Source organism: Crocuta crocuta, unplaced genomic scaffold, assembly GCF_008692635.1.
Source record: "Crocuta crocuta isolate KB4526 unplaced genomic scaffold, BGI_CrCroc_1.0 scaffold30, whole genome shotgun sequence".
Lineage (NCBI taxonomy): Eukaryota > Metazoa > Chordata > Mammalia > Carnivora > Hyaenidae > Crocuta > Crocuta crocuta.
The window spans coordinates 3576154-3592235 of record NW_027528345.1 but is presented as its reverse complement, the minus strand read 5'-3'; the positions used below and the strand labels follow the sequence as shown (position 1 = coordinate 3592235).

Sequence of the window (16082 nt, the reverse complement as noted above, 5' to 3'; positions counted from 1 at the left end):
ATTTTTTTAAGAGTCAGAGAAAGACAGCACGAGCAGGGGAGGGTCNACCCACAAACTGTGAGATCATGACCTATGCTGAAGTTGGACGCTTAACCAACTGAGCCACCCAGGCGCCCCACTCAATTGCTTTTTTTAAAAGTTTATTTTATTTTTGAGAGAGAGAGTGAGCATGAGAATATGCACACAAGCATGGAAGGGGCAGAGAGAAAGATTGAGAGAGAGAGAATCCCAGTCTCCATGCTGTGAGCTCAGAGCCTGATGCAGGGCTTGAACCCACAATCCTAGGATCATGACAGCCAAAATCAAGAGTTGGACATTCAACCAACTGAGCTACCCAGGTGCTCAACTGCTTTTTTGACTAGATGTCAATTTTATTTTTATTTTGTTTTATTTTATTTTACTTTATTTCATTTTATTTTATTTTATTTTTTTATTTTTTTAAGAGTCAGAGAAAGACAGCACGAGCAGGGGAGGGTCAGAGAGAAGGAGATACAGAATCCGAAGACAGGCTCCAGGCTCTGAGCTAGCTGTCAGCACAGAGCCTGACGCAGGGCTCTGAACCCACAAACCGTGAGGTCATGACCTGAGCCAAAGCTGGATGCTTAACCGACTGAGCCACCCAGGTGCCCATAGATGTCAATTTTAAAACTGCCAATTATAATTGTCAGATTATCACAAAAATCAGGCCACATGTAATAATAAAACCTATATAGGTCCCATACAATTAAATGTTAATTCATTTCCTTATTTTATAAGTGTGTGTATATGTGGTACACAATAGTATCATGAAATATATAAACATTAAAATGTTTAAATAGTAAAACTTTGGCTACCGTATATAGAGAAGTACTTAGAAACTTTACATAGAAGAATATACTATAGGTTGGTGCCTGGCTGACTCAGTCAGTTGAGTACAACTCTTGATCTCGGAGGCATGAATTCAAGCCTTATATTGGGCGTAGGGATTAATTTTTTTTTTTTTTGAGAGAGAGCGAGAGCACATATGATCAGGGGAGAGAGGCAGAGGAGAGAGAGGGTGAGAGAGAATTTTAAGCTGGTGCGGGGCTTGATCCTACAACCCTAGGATCATGACCTGAGCTGAAATCAAGAGTTGGATGCTCGACCAGCTGAGCCATCCAGGTGTCCCCCCCCAACCCAAAAAAAAAATTTTTTTTTAAAGATGAATATAGATAGATCAGTAAAGCATGACTTTAAAATGAGAGGAAGGGTCATTGGATCACATAACTGAAATATCTAGCTTAAGAAATGGATGAAGGGGTTAAAAATGTAATTAGAAATCTATTTGTCTCTTACCACTGCTCTCCTCTGCACTACATTTTCCGAAAAGCTTTCTTTATGTTACAGTAAAGATGACTACCAGAATCTCTAAAGCTAGGAATCCTGATAATGAGAACCTTCTTTCCCAATGTTTCCAGCAAAAGTCCCAAAAATAAAACCTCTTAATTGGCCAGACCGGGATCACAGTCCTAATTCCTGAAGATGAGAAGTAAAGTCAGGCCTACCCAACCCACATAGACTGAGGGTATTTCTATGCAATGTGGTACCTATTTTCAGTTTGGAATCAATGTGGAAATTACTTATGCTGTCAAAAGAACTTAAAAGAATACTGAATACTGAAGAAGCTAAGCAGAACACACAGGGGAAATAGAAGTGCAGCAACAAACAGTAAGAAGCCATTTCCCAAAATAAGCAATTTTCACAGACTATTTGCAGAACATATGGAAAGAGGGTAAAGCCTCTTTGAAAGCAGTTTGATAACCACTGTTCCTCAAAGTAACAACATAAGCAATTATAGTCAGAGATTGAATCATAAGTCCACAGAATGCATTGAGCCACTGTCAATTATTTTTAAAAATTCCTTTTATAAGATTCAAATTTTAAGAATCCATACCTATTACAGATAGAACAGATTAATAATTTCAGTTAAGATGTGGTATCTAGAATAAGCAGACCAAGAGAAAATAGTTTTTAAAGAACGTAGTCTTAGATTCCTTTCCAGAAGCATTGCATTTCTCATCAGCACATATTTCCAGATACATGGCATTATGTGAAACACATAACCTTTTAAAGAAAATAGTATTGTTTGGTTAAAGGCTTTATGAGTATACTCAAGACAAGTTAAACAAAACAAACTTTTAGCAAATTCTCTGGAAGACAATTTGTATCATATATCTAGCACTATGTATTTAGGCATTGTCCTAAAAACTACAAATATAAACTAATTTAATTCCTTTTAGGTAGACATCATTTTCATTGTTATGTAGATAATAGAATTCATACACAGAGAGGTGAGGTAATGTACCAAAGTCATGCAGTCAATAAGCACAACAAGGATTTAAATCCAGGCAAACTGACTCTGGAATCTATACACTAAATTACTATGCTATGATGCGTCCTTTAATAAGTACTAAAACTATATTACTCCCTTATTAATTAGGAGAAAGTGGATTAAATTCAATGTTACGAACAAATAAATAAGAATTTTCCTTAGAACTATTCTTTCTTAATGATTTTTCCAAGATTGGAAATATTCATTGGAAGAGACAGCAAATTGTAAAGTTAAAGCTTAAAAACTCAAATGCTGTGCCCAAATGCCTTCTTTAAATTTTTAAAATAATCTCCACTTGCAAATCTCATGAGGTCTCCAGTTTAACTGCCCCAAACTGAACTCCTAATCTTCTGAATTAGCTACCTCTAAAGCATTCTCATCTCTATTAATGTTCACTCCATTCTTGAGCTCAGGCCAAAAATCTTGAAGTAATCCTTGATACTTCTCTTTTTCTTATACCCAATATCCAGGTTATAAATTGTCAGCTGTGTATTTAACAGAATGATCCTGTTGTCTGAAAATTGTGACAGTTTAACTTCTTTAACAGCACAGGTGTTTCTTTTTCTTGTCTGATTGCTACAAATATGAGTGGTTAGGACTTACAGTACTATGTTAAATAAAAGTGGTGACAGTGGATATCCTTGACTTGTTTGATCTTAGGGGAAAAGCTGTCACTTTTTCACCACTGAGCATGATATTAGTTGTGGGTATTTCATATATGGCCTTTATTATATTGAGTTATTTTCCCTCTATCCCCATTTTGTTGAGAGTTTTTATCATGAATGGCTGTTAAATCTTGTCAGATGTTTTTTTCTGCACCTGTTGAGATAATCATACGCTTTTCATCCTTTGTTTTATTGATGTGGTGTATGGAATAGATTGATTTGTGAATATTGATATAACCTTGCATCCTGGGAATACATCCCACTGGATCATAATGAATGATCTTTTTAATGTATGTTACGTGGTCTGCTAATATTTTTTTGAGGATTTTTGCATTTATGTTCATCAGGAATATTGGCCTGTAGTTTTCTTTACCTGTGCTGTCTTTGTCTGATTTTTGGTATCAGAGTAATGCTGACCCGGTAGAATGTATTTGGAAGCTTTCTTTCCTCTTCTATTTTTTGAAAAAGCTTGAGGGGAATAGGTATTAACTCTTCTTTAAATGGTAGGGGTGCCTGGGTAGCTCATTTGGTTGAGCTCCTGACTCTTAGTTTCAGCTCAGATCATGATCTTAAAAGTTTGTGCATTCAAGCCCCACATCGGCTCCATCCTAATAACATGAGGCCTACTTGGGATTCTCCTTATCTGTCCCTCCCCAGGCTTGTGCTCTCTCTCTCTCTCAAAATAAATAAAATTTTTAAAGTAAATAAATATTTGATAGAATGCATCTGTGATGCCATCTGGTCCTGGACTTGTTTTGCTTTTTTGATTACCAGTTCAATTTTATTACCTGTAATCAGCCTGTTCAGATTTTCTATTTCTTCCTGGTTCAGTTTTGGAAGACGATATGTTTCTAGGAATTTATCTTTTTCTTACAGGTTGTCCAGTTTGTTGGACAAATATATATTTTTTCATATATTCTTTTATAATCCTTTGCATTTCTGTGGTGTTCAGTGTTACTTTGGGTGCTTTCTTTTTTTTTCTTGAGGAGTCCAAGTTTGTAGTTTTGTTTATAGTTTTGTTAATCTTTTCAGAGCATCAGCTCCTAGTCTCATTGATTTTTTTCTGTTTTTTTGTGTGTGTGTTTTTTTTGTTTTTTTGTTTTTTTGTTTTTTTTTAGTCTCTATGGTATTGATTTCTGCTCTGATTTTTATTATTTCCTTTCTTCTACTCACCTTGGGTTTTGTTTGTTCTTCTTTTTCTAGTTCCTTCAGAAGTGAGGTTAGATTGTTCTTTTGGGATTTTTTTCTTGTTTCTTTGGTATGTTTGTATTGCTATGTACTTCCTTCTCAGAACTGCTTTCTCTGTGTCCTAGAGATTTTGGAACACCGTGTTTCCATTTTTATTTTTCTCCATGTATTTTCTGATTTCTTCTTTGATTGCATCATTGACCCACTGGTTGTTTAGTATCATGCTTAGTATCCAGGTGTTTGTGTTTTCTTCATTTTTTTTTCATGTGATTTATTTCTAATTTCATACTGTTATGGTCAGAAAAGTTATAAGGTATGATTTCAGTCTTCTTACATTTGCTGAGGCTTGTCTTATGGCCTAATATGTGATCTATTCTGGAGATGTACACTTGATAAGAATGTGTATTCTGTTGTTTTTAGATGTACTGTTCTGTATATACCTGTTATGTTCATCAGGTCCAATGTGTCATTCAAAGACATTGTTTCCTTATTGGTTTTCTGTCTGGATAATCTATCCATTGATATAAGTGGAGCATTAAAGTACCCTACTGTTATTGTATTACCATCAGTTTTCACTTTATGTCCATTAATATTTGCTTTAGGTATTTAGGTGCTCCAGTGTCAGATACGTAGATGTTTATAATTGTTATGGCATCGTACTGGATTGGTCCCTTTATCATTATAATGCCCTTCTTTGTCTCTTGTTACAGTCTTTGTTTTAAAGTCTATTTTGTCTAATACAAGCATTGCTACCTTGGTTTTTTTTTTTCAATTCATTTGCATGAATGTTTTTCTGTCCCTTCACTTTTGGTCTGTATGCATCTGTAGGTCTCAGGTGAGTCTCTTGTAGGCAGCACATAGCTAGGTCTTGGTTTTTTATTTTTTACACATTCCATCCCCTTCTGTCCCCCACCCCCCTGCCCCCATCTCTTTGGATTGGAGTACTTATGCCATTTGCATTTTTTTTTAAGTTAGTTTATTTTGAGAGAGAGAGAGAGAGCATATGCACAAACGGGGAAGGGGCAGAGAGAGAGGAAGAGAGAATCCCAAGCCAACTCCATGCTGTCAGCGCAGAGGCCGATGCAGAGCTTGAACTGACAAACCTTGAGATCATGACCTGCTCTGAAATCAAGAGTCAGAGGCTCAATCAACTTAGCCGCCCAGGCACCTGTAGGCCATTTGCATTTAAAGTAATTCTTGACAGGTGTATACTTATTGCCAGTTTTAAATTGTATTTTCTGGTTGTTTTAGTTTTTCTTTGTTCATTTATGCTCTTGCTCTCTTTTTTTGTGATCGATAAGTATCTATACTGTTTTGTTTTGGCTTTCTTTCTCTTTATCTTTTGTGTATCCATCATAGATTTTAGGTTTGTGATTACCATGGGATTCATATATAACATCCTAAGTAAATACCAGTTTGCAGATGACATGATACAATACATAGAAAATCCTAGACTCCATCAAAAAACTACTAGAAGCAATAAACAAATTCATTAAAGAGGTAGGATACAAAATCAGAAATCAGGAGGATTTCTGTACACTAACAGCAAGATTGCCAAAAGGAGAAATTTTAAAAACAACACCATTTACAATAGCACCAAAAATAATAAATACCTAGGAATAAACTTAACCAAGGAATGAAGGAAAACACCGATAAAAGAAACTGAAAATGACACAAATGGAAAGATGTTCCATACCCATGGATTGGAAGAATATTGATAAAATGTTCATATTACCCAAAGCAATCTACAGATTCAATGCAATCCCTATCAAACTACCAATGGCATTTTCTACAGAACTAGAACAAATAATCCTAAAATTTGTATGGACTACAAAAGATCCTGAGCAGCCAAAGAAATTTTGGGGAAAAAGAACAAAGCTGAGGGTATAACAATTCCAGATTTCAAGGTATACTGCAAAGCAGTAGTAATCAAAACAGTATGGTACTGGCACAAAAATAGACACATAGATCAATGGAACACAATGGAAATCCAGAAACAAACCCACATTTATATGGTCAATGAATCGATGACAAAGGAGGCAAGAGTATACAATGAGTAAAAGACAGTTTTTTCAAAAAATGGTGCTGGAAAAACTGGATAGCTACATGCAAAAGAATGAAACTGGACTACTAACACCATACACAAAAATAAACTCAAAATGGATTGAAGAATTAAATGTGAGACCTGAAACCATAGAAATCCTAGAAGAGGCAGTAATTTCTCTGACATCAACTATAGCAACATTTTTCTAGATATGTCTCCTAAGGCTAGGGAAACAAAACCAAAAGTAAACTATTCGGGAATATATCAAAATAAAAAAAATTGTACAATGAAAGAAACCATTAACAAACGAAAGACAACTTACTGAACAGAAGATATTTGCAAATGATATATCCAAAAAAGGGTTAATATCCAAAATATATAAAGAATGTATACAGCTCAACACCAAAAACAAACACTCCAATTAAAAAGTGGGCAGAGGGCCTGAACAGATATACAGATAGCCAACAGACACATGAAAATATGCTCAACATCACTCATCAGAGAAATACAAATCAAAACCACAATGAGATATAACCGCATACCTGTTAAAATGTCTAAAATCAAAAACACAAGAAACAGTTAAGTGTTGACAAGGATGTGGAAAAAAAGGAACCCTTGTGTACTGTTGGTTGGAATGTAAATTGGTATAGCCACTGTGGAAAACAGTATGAATATTCCTCAAAAAATTAAAGATGGAGAGAAATACCATGGGGCAGCTGGCTGGCTCAGTTGGTAGAATGTGCAACTCTTGATCTCAGGGTCATGAGTTTGAGCCCCATGTTGGGGGAGAGTTTACTTAAAAAAATTTTTTTTCAATAAATAAAAATAAACTAGAAATACCATATGATCCAATAACTCCACTATTGGGTATCTACCCCAGGAAAACACAAACCCTAACTCACAAAGATATATGGGCCCCTGTTTACTGAGGCATTATTTACAATAGCCAAGACAAGACAATAACATAAGTGCTCCTCTATAGACAAATAGATAAGGAAAGTATGATGTATATATACACAGTCATAAAAATGGATGAGATTATGGCCATCTGAGACAACATGGATGGACTCAGAGGATATTATGCTAAGTGACATAAGTCAGGCTGAGAAAGGAAATACCTATTGACTCAGAATAAAAAAAAAAAAAAAAAAGAGTAAACAAAACGAATCAGAACTATAAATCCAGAGAACAAACCAATGTTTGCCAGAGGAGTGGGGTGGGGGGGTGCGGAGTTGGGCAAAATGAGTGAAAGGGAGAGGGAGATATAGGCCTCCAGTTATGGAATGAATCAATTATGGGAATAAGAAACACAGCATAAGGAATACAGTGACACTGCGATAGTAATGTAACGGGACAGACAGTAGCTATACTTGTGAACACGACATAATGTATAAACTTGTCAAACCACTGTTGTATACCTGAAACTAATGTAACAACTAATGTAATGAAACTAATGTAATATTGTGTGTCAACTATCCAAACAAACAAACACAGAATAATCCTTTTTAAACTAAGCCAGATGTAACCCTCCACTCAAGAGTCTCCCTGCCCTATGGGGCGCCTGGGTGGCTCAATTGGTTGAGCATCCAACTTGGGCTCAGGTCATGATCTTGCAGTTTGTTAGTTCGAGCCCCACCTCAGGCTCTGTGCTGACAGCTTGCAGCCTGGAGCCTACTTCAGATTCTGTGTCTCCCTCTGTCTCTGCCCCTCACCTGCTCATGCTCTGTCTCTCTCTGCCTCTCAAAAATAAACATTTTAAAAAATATTTTAAAGAAGTCTCTCTGCCTTTTTATCTTCTACTGAACAAAAGCTAAAACTCCTGCAATCTATCTCTCTCTCTTTATCACTTACAGTTCACATTCAGGGTTACTCTGCTATGGCCACACTGGTCTCATTACTGGTCTCTCAAACTCACCAGGCAGGCAGGAAGTCACCCGCTTCAGAACCTTTACAATAGCTGCTCTGTCAGCTTGACCATTCTTTCTCCTGACTGCTTTAGGACATGCTCCCTCATCTATTCCAAGATTTTACTTAAATGTCACCTGATCTGTGTCATTTATCATCTTCTAATAACCTATATAATTTATTTATTTATCTATCTCCCCTACTAGAATGTAAGCCCATGAGGTCATGGATTTGTTTTGCTTATTGCCAAATCCCCAAAGCCTAGGACAGGGCCAGATGTGTTTATCAAGTGGGAATGCAATAAACTCTCCTTAATTAAATGAATAAAAAATTAACAGTAGTGGAAGCATAAGAATGATGGCTTAAAAACACAAACTTTGGAACCAAATAGCTTTGGTTTACCATCTGGTTGTGTGACTTTGTTGTGTGACTTTAATCAAATTACATACCAGAACTGAACCTCAGGCTTTTAATCTGTAAAGTGGGAGAGGTGATTATCACCCAACTCCTATGAATACTATAAGGATTAATTTATGTAATCCATGTAAATGTTAGCTAATTTAGAGGTAGTATAAGTCATCAGGTAAAGTTGTAAATAGGCCTTTGTGGAAAATGGAAATTTTTTAATAATAAATGAAAGCTAGAAATGAATAGACATGCCTGTTGTTTTGGGATAGGATCTAAGAAGTTATTGATACTAACCCTCAGTGCATTAAATAATGTTTCTTATTGATGCTTCTAGCCCTTCTGGTTTGCCCTTTGTAGCCAATCAAGTTGGTTTCTTGCCTATATCCATTTCTCCACTTCCTCTTATGGTTTCAATACTTGAGTTGTTGATAGTATTGAAGTATCTTTCTTTTGTGGAAAAATTTACTACATTAATTTACTAAAAAGTGTCCCCCCAAAAATCTTTTTCAACATTTACACAAACTTTAGGCAGCCATGAACTCCAGGGAAAAGTAGCCCAATCCCTGGCTCTAGGAGGCAGATTGCAACTGGGCTGAGCCAACCATAAAAATCTCATTCTTCTTGCCAGTAATTGGTTAAAAATGGACACATGATACAATTCTAGCTAAGTGAAGGAAGTGTGTTAGAAAGTTCCTTGCACAGTGGTGGTTTTTCTTATTTCTCTAAGTGCTTCTTCTCTGGATTGATGTCTGGAACTGTTGAAACCATATAAGAACTTGGATGGTGCCAGCCATTACTTGAAGTTGATAGTCAATTTTACGTCATTAAACATTCACCTCACTAAATACGTCTGCCTCCTAGGCATGTAGTAGGATTGTAATTCCTACGCTACTTGTGAATGGGTGGGGAAAGTGACCAGTACTCATTAGTAACTTGTGAGCAGAGATGATGGGTGTTATTTCTGAACCAGAGCATTTAATTGTTGAGCAAGATAGTCTTAAGTTCCCTTTTTTCTTCTGGCATAGTATTAGCAATGTTCACGATGTTTCCCTGAGTCCTTAAGTAACTACAATGAAGAAAGCCTCGCAACTACCTTGGATATATCTATTTTCAACACAGCAAACAGAAAGATCTCTGACTCCATATTCACCATTCTCTGAGCCTCAGTGTCTCTATTTAGGAAAGAGATAATAAATACATAACTTTTTAGTTTCATAGAGAGACAACTAATATAAAGAACTTAACAAAGAGTCTAACACATAGTTGATACTCCATAAATTATAGCAATTATTAAAATGTTATCATTTTGCTATGTACTAGGATGTATATTTATTGCAATAAGAATAACATCACAGCTTTTTAAGTTTATCATGAATATTAAAATGAAATTTCTCTATCTGTGTGAGGTAATTTGTTCAAATACATCTATATCCATCATTTAAATTTTCATCAGGATGATCATGAGCAAACTGAAATCAGTATTGGTAAGAACATGGAGAAATAAGAACCCTCATACACTGTTGATGAGAATGTAAAATGATTCAGCCACTTTGAAAAACAGTCTGGCAGCTCATCAAACAACTAAACATAGAGTTACCACTATTCGCTATGACATAGCGATTCCACTCTTAAATATATATATACCCAAAGGAAATCAAAACATATGTGCACAGAAATGTGTACATTAATGTGTACTGCAGCATTATTTATAATAGCCAAATGTGCATCAATGGCTGAATAGAGAAACAAAATGTATACTCATAAAGTGGAATACTATTCATGCATAAAAAGGATGAAGTACTGATACATGCTACAATACGAATGAATCGGGAAACATTATGCTAAGTTAAAAAAAAAAAAGCCAGCCACAAAAGACTGCTATGATATTATTACATTCACGTTGAAGTCCAGTATAGGGAAATCTATAGAGGCAGAAAGTAGATAAGTGGTTGTTTAGGGCTTGGGTGGGAAAGGAAAAGACATGAGAGATGATAGCTCTCATAATGGGTACAGGGTTTCTTTTTGAGGTGACAAAAAATGTTATAAAGTTGACTATGGTGACTCCACCTATTTCTGAATATATGAAAACCAATGAATTACATTCAAGAATGGGTGAATTTTATGTCATGTGAATCATTTATCAATAAATTTGTTTAAAAAATATTAAAGGAGTTTCTTCAGGCTGAAAGGAAATAATACCAGATTGTATCTTGAATCCATACAAACTAATAAAGAACATCACTAAAGTTATTATTTAGGTAATAATTTTAAAAAAACAGTATAAATCTCTGTCTCTCTTTCTTCATCTCAAATGATTTAAAAACAAATGCATGAAACAGTTATTATAAAACTGTGTTGTTGAATTTATAACATACAAAGATGGTAACTCAAATCTACAGGAAGAAATGAAGTACCAGAAAGGTAAATTTTCAATTAAAAAAAAGACTATAAATATGTTTTTCCTTTCTTCTTTTAACTTCATTAAAAACCATACCATTGTATAAGCAATAATTATAACACTGTACCCTGGATTTACAATATAGAGGTATAATATCTATGACAATAATAGCACAAATATCAGAGCAAAGCTACTATACTTTACTGGAACTAAGTGAGCACTAATCTAAAATTGGCTGTGATAAATTAAGATGCATATTGTAATCTCTAAATCTACCACTTAAAATATGATTTTTTATAAAAAGCAAAAAGTCACCAAAGGAATTAAAGTGGTATACTAGAAAAGACCCATTTTATATAAACAAAGGCAGTAAAGGAAGAACAGAGGAATGAAAAAATACATAAGTATATAGAAAACAAATAGCAAGTTGGCAGATATAATTCCAACCAAATTGATAATAATATGAAATGTGAATGGATTAAACACTGCAATCAAAATTCAGAGATTGTCAGACTGGATAAAAAACAAGATCCAACTCAATACTGTCTCCAAGAGACAAACCTTAAATTCAAAGACACAAATACATTGAAAGTAAAAAAAATGAAAAAGATATACAACTGGTAACCAAAAGAGAGTGAAAATGACTATACTAATACTAGATAAAATGGACTTTGGGATAAAAATTACTAGACACAGGGGCAGTTGGGTGACTCAGTCGGTTAAGCATCCAACTTTGGCTCAGGTCATGATCTCACAGTTCATGGGTTCAAGCCTTGTATCAGGTTTTGTGCTGACAGCTTGGAGCCTGCTTCAGATTCTGTCTCCTTCTCTCTGCCCCTCCCTGCTAGTGCTCTGTCTCTCTCTCAAAAATAAATAAACATTAAGAAAAATTTTTTAAAAGTCACTATACACAAAGAGGGACATTTTATAATGATAAAAGGGCCAATTTGTTAGGAAGATAAAACAATTGTAAACATACATATACCTAACAACAGAGCCCATAAAACATAAAGCAAAATCTGACAGAATTGAAGGAAGGAACAGACAATTCAACAATAACATTGGATATTTCAATAACTCACTCTCAAAAATGATAGTACAACTAGACAAAATAATCAGCAAGGATATAGAAGAGTCAATGCTATCATCCAAGTTGACCTCACTGATATAGAAAACTCCATACAAAATTAGCACAATATACAATTTTTACAAGTGCACATGCATCATTCTTCCAGATAAACAGAATGTTAGGCCATAAAACAAGTACCCATGAATTTAAAAGGTTAGAAATCATGCAAAGTATATTCTTCAACCATAATGATATTAATTTAGAAATCAACAACAGAAGGAAACTTGAAAAGTCCACAAAAATTTGGAAATTAAACAATATACTTCTACATAACCCATGGATCAAAGAAGAAATCAAGGAAATTGAAAAAAGGTGAACTTAAATTATAATAAGAAAGCATTTCAAAATTTATGGGACTGGGGGAGGCCTGAGTGGCTCAGTCGATTAAGCATCTGACTCTTGATTTCAGCATTTCAGCTCAGGTTCACGAGTTGGAGCCCTGCATTGGGCTCCGTGCGACACTGCAGAGCCTGCTTGGGAGTCTCTCTCTCTCCCTCCCTCTCTCTCTCTCTGCCCCTCTTGTACACGTGCTCTCTTTCTCTCTTTCTCTCAAAATAATTAAAATAAACTTAAAAAAAATTATGGAACATGTCTAAATCAGTCTTTAGAGGCAACTATTTACAGATTTAAATACCAATATTAGAAAATATAAAAGATGTCAAATGAACAATCTAGGCTTACATTCAAGAAACCAGAGAAGAGAAAACTACACCTAAAGAAAGCAGAGAAAAAGAAAGAATAAACACCAAAATGGAAACCAATGAAATAGAAAACAGAGTAGAAAAAAATCAATGAAATCATACTTTGGTTCTTTGAAAAATTTAACAAAATTGAGAAACCTTTAGAGATACCAAATTACCAAAATCAGGAATGAAATAGAGGTCATCTCTACTGATCTTACAGAAACTAAAAGGATTGTTGGGGAATACTGTGAACAACTTTATACCAACAAATTAGAGAAATTTGATGAAATGGACAAATTTCTTAAAATACATTTACCAAAACTACTCAGGAAGAAATAGAAAATACAAATAGTCTAAGTATTCATTTTCTATTGCTTCTAAAATAATACGTCAAATTTAGTAGCTTAAAACAACAGGAATTTATTATTTTACAGTTCTGTAGGTTAGAAGTTCAACTCTCTGCTATCCAATTCAGTAGACTAAAATCAAGGTGTCAGCAGAACTGTATTCCTGTCTGGAGGCTCTAGGAGGCAATCTGTTTGATTTTTCCAACTTCTAAAGAACACCTGCATTTCTCATCTCATGGGCACCATTCTTCATCTTCAGAGTCAGTAATGGCAGGTCAAGTGCTTTGCACATCAAATTATTCTGACTCTTTTTCTCCCTCTTCCACTTTTAAGAACACTTGTGACTATACTGGGCTCAGCTGGAAAATACAGAATATTCTCTCCATCTCAAGTTCCTCACCTTAATTACATTTGAAAAATCTCTTGCCTTGTAAAGTAATGTAGTCATAGGTGCAGGGGATTAGGACATTGATATCTTTGAGGGGTGCCATCATCTGCCTACTACATCCTATAACAAGAAATGGAATTTGTATTTTAAAATCTTCTCATAAATAAAATCTCAGGCCCATCTAGCTTCACTTGTGAATTCTTTCAAATATTTAAGAAAAAATAATACCAGTCCTCTGCAAACTCTTCCAGAAAATGGAGGAGGGAATACTTCTACATTCATTGTATAAGGCCAGTATTAAATCAATATCAAAGGGAAACAAAGACATCACAAGAAAACTACAGACCAATATCCTTTATGAATATGGACACAAAAATCCTCAGCAAAATACTACCAAACAAAATCCAGTAATATAAAAAAGATCTTATACTGGACTTCCAGGGAAGACGGCAGAGTAGGAAGACCCTAAACTTATTTCATCCAATGGATATACCTAGATAGCACCCACATCAGTGTAAATACCCCCAAACACACACACACAAATGATCCAAAGACTGGCAGAACAGACTATCCACAGCTAAATGTAGAAAAAGTGGCCACACCAGAAAAGGTAGGAAAAGTGGAGACATGGTTGAGAACCAAACTGACCCCAGAGACTCTGCCCAGGAGAGAGGGACACGGCAGGAATGGCAGGAACAGAGAAGGGAGAGGAGCACACTCACCAGATGCTCCAGGCAAATCCCCATAACATTTGGCTTTGAAAACCAGAAAAGCTTAACTTTGGGAGTTCTTACAATCAGTGGGGCTTAACACCTGGAATTTTAAAATCAGTTGCTGAGCTCTGGGACAGTCAGAGGGTGAAAGAAAACTGAGTCCCTGCCCTTAAAGAGACAGTATAACCAACAACCCCACTGAGATACCACATAGAAGCAACAGCTTGAAAGACACATGGAGTATACGGGAAGATTTATTTGCTGATCTCAAAATATGTGCTGAGAAGGCAGGGAACTTTAGGGGACTTCACCAAAAAGAAAAGAGCTGGTGGGCACTACTTCCCTCCCCTCCCCCCCAACCTGGAAACAGACACCTGTGGGAAACAACATGAATGCTCTCCAACCAGCTTGCTAACAACGCCCACACCATTTCCAATCTGCTTTGCAGCAGTCCATCCAAAGCAGCTCCAGATCCTCCCTAACAGCAGACCATAGCACACCTTGCTAACATCACACACCCAGCCCCATACTCTGTGGACTTACCCCCTCCAACATGTCTCAGCAAGAGTCCATCCAAAGTGGCACCATGCAGGTAGCCCGTACAAAGGCCAACACCTCTCCAAAGTGACTCCTGCCCTGGAGAGAGGGGAAGATAACCACACACATCAGTCTAACTTCAGCCCCAGCTGGAGGCAGGCAGCTGGTCTGATTGTAGGTCCCACCGCGCCAACTAAAGCATCTCAGGAGACAACACAGGGAAAGCACCCTGCAATTCAGTGTGACAACTCTGGACACAGGGACCAAACTGTGTCCTTAACAGGCAAAGAAGGCCATTGCAGACAACTGGACTGATGGCAAATGCTGCTTAGCCACAAAATATGGCACACATAACACACATAGGAGACACCCCTGAAGTGCCATGTCCTGATGAACAAGGGACATTGTACTGCAGGGCACTACAGGACCCCTTCTTCATAAAGCCACTACTTTCAAAAGCAGAAGACATAGCTAACTTCTTTAACAGAGAAACAGACACAGAGAGTTAAACAAAATGAGGAGACAGAAGAATAAACCCCAAATGAAAGAACAGCAAGAGAGCTAAATGTAATGGATGTAAGTAATATGCCTGATAGAGAATTTAAAGTAGTAGTCATGAAAATACCCACTGAACATGAGAAAAGGGTTGAGAACCCCAGTAAGACCCTCAACAAAGATACAGAAAACATTTTTAAAAACTCAGAGGTAAATAACTCAATAACTGAAATTAAAAATACACTGGAGGGGGGTACCTGGCCAGCTTAGTCAATAGTGCATGTGACTCTTGATCTCAGGATTGTGAGTTTGAGCCACATGTTGGCTGTAAAGATTACTTAAAAATAAAACCTTTAAGGGGTGCCTGAGTAGCTCGGCCAGTGGAGTGTCCAACCATTGATTTCAGCTTGGGTCATGATCCTGAGGTCATAGAATTGATCCCCACATCAGGCTCCCTGCTGGGCAAGAAGCCTGCTTGAGATTCTTTCTCTCTGCTCTCTCCCCTGCTTGCACTCTCTTTCTCTAAATAAAAATAAATAATAATAATAAACATAATAAATAAAATATTAAAAAATACACTAGAGGGAATTAGATAAATAAAACTAGAAAAGTGAGAAGAATGGATCAGTGACCTGGAGGGAAAGAGTACGGGAAAGCAATCAACTGGACAGGAGAAAGAAAAAAGAATAATGAAAAATGAGAACAGATTAAGGGAACTCAGCAACACCATCAAGTGTAATAACACTCTCATTCAAAGGATCCCAGAAGGAGAAGAGAGAAAAAGGGGAAGAAAATTTATTTGAAGAAATAATAGCAGAAAAATTCTGAAATC

General features: G+C 36.2%; 1 protein-coding gene across 2 annotated transcripts in view; it reads right to left on the bottom strand.

Moving 5' to 3' along the window:
- Nucleotides 1-14780, bottom strand: part of PPHLN1 (periphilin 1) — a 182178-nt gene extending 167398 nt beyond the window's left edge. For both annotated transcript variants that reach the window (XM_077753216.1, XM_077753221.1), the window contains exon 1: nt 14762-14780. The gene's annotated coding sequence lies outside the window, so the exon portion shown is untranslated. The remainder of the gene's footprint in view (nt 1-14761) is intronic.
- Nucleotides 14781-16082: the final 1302 nt, after the last annotated feature.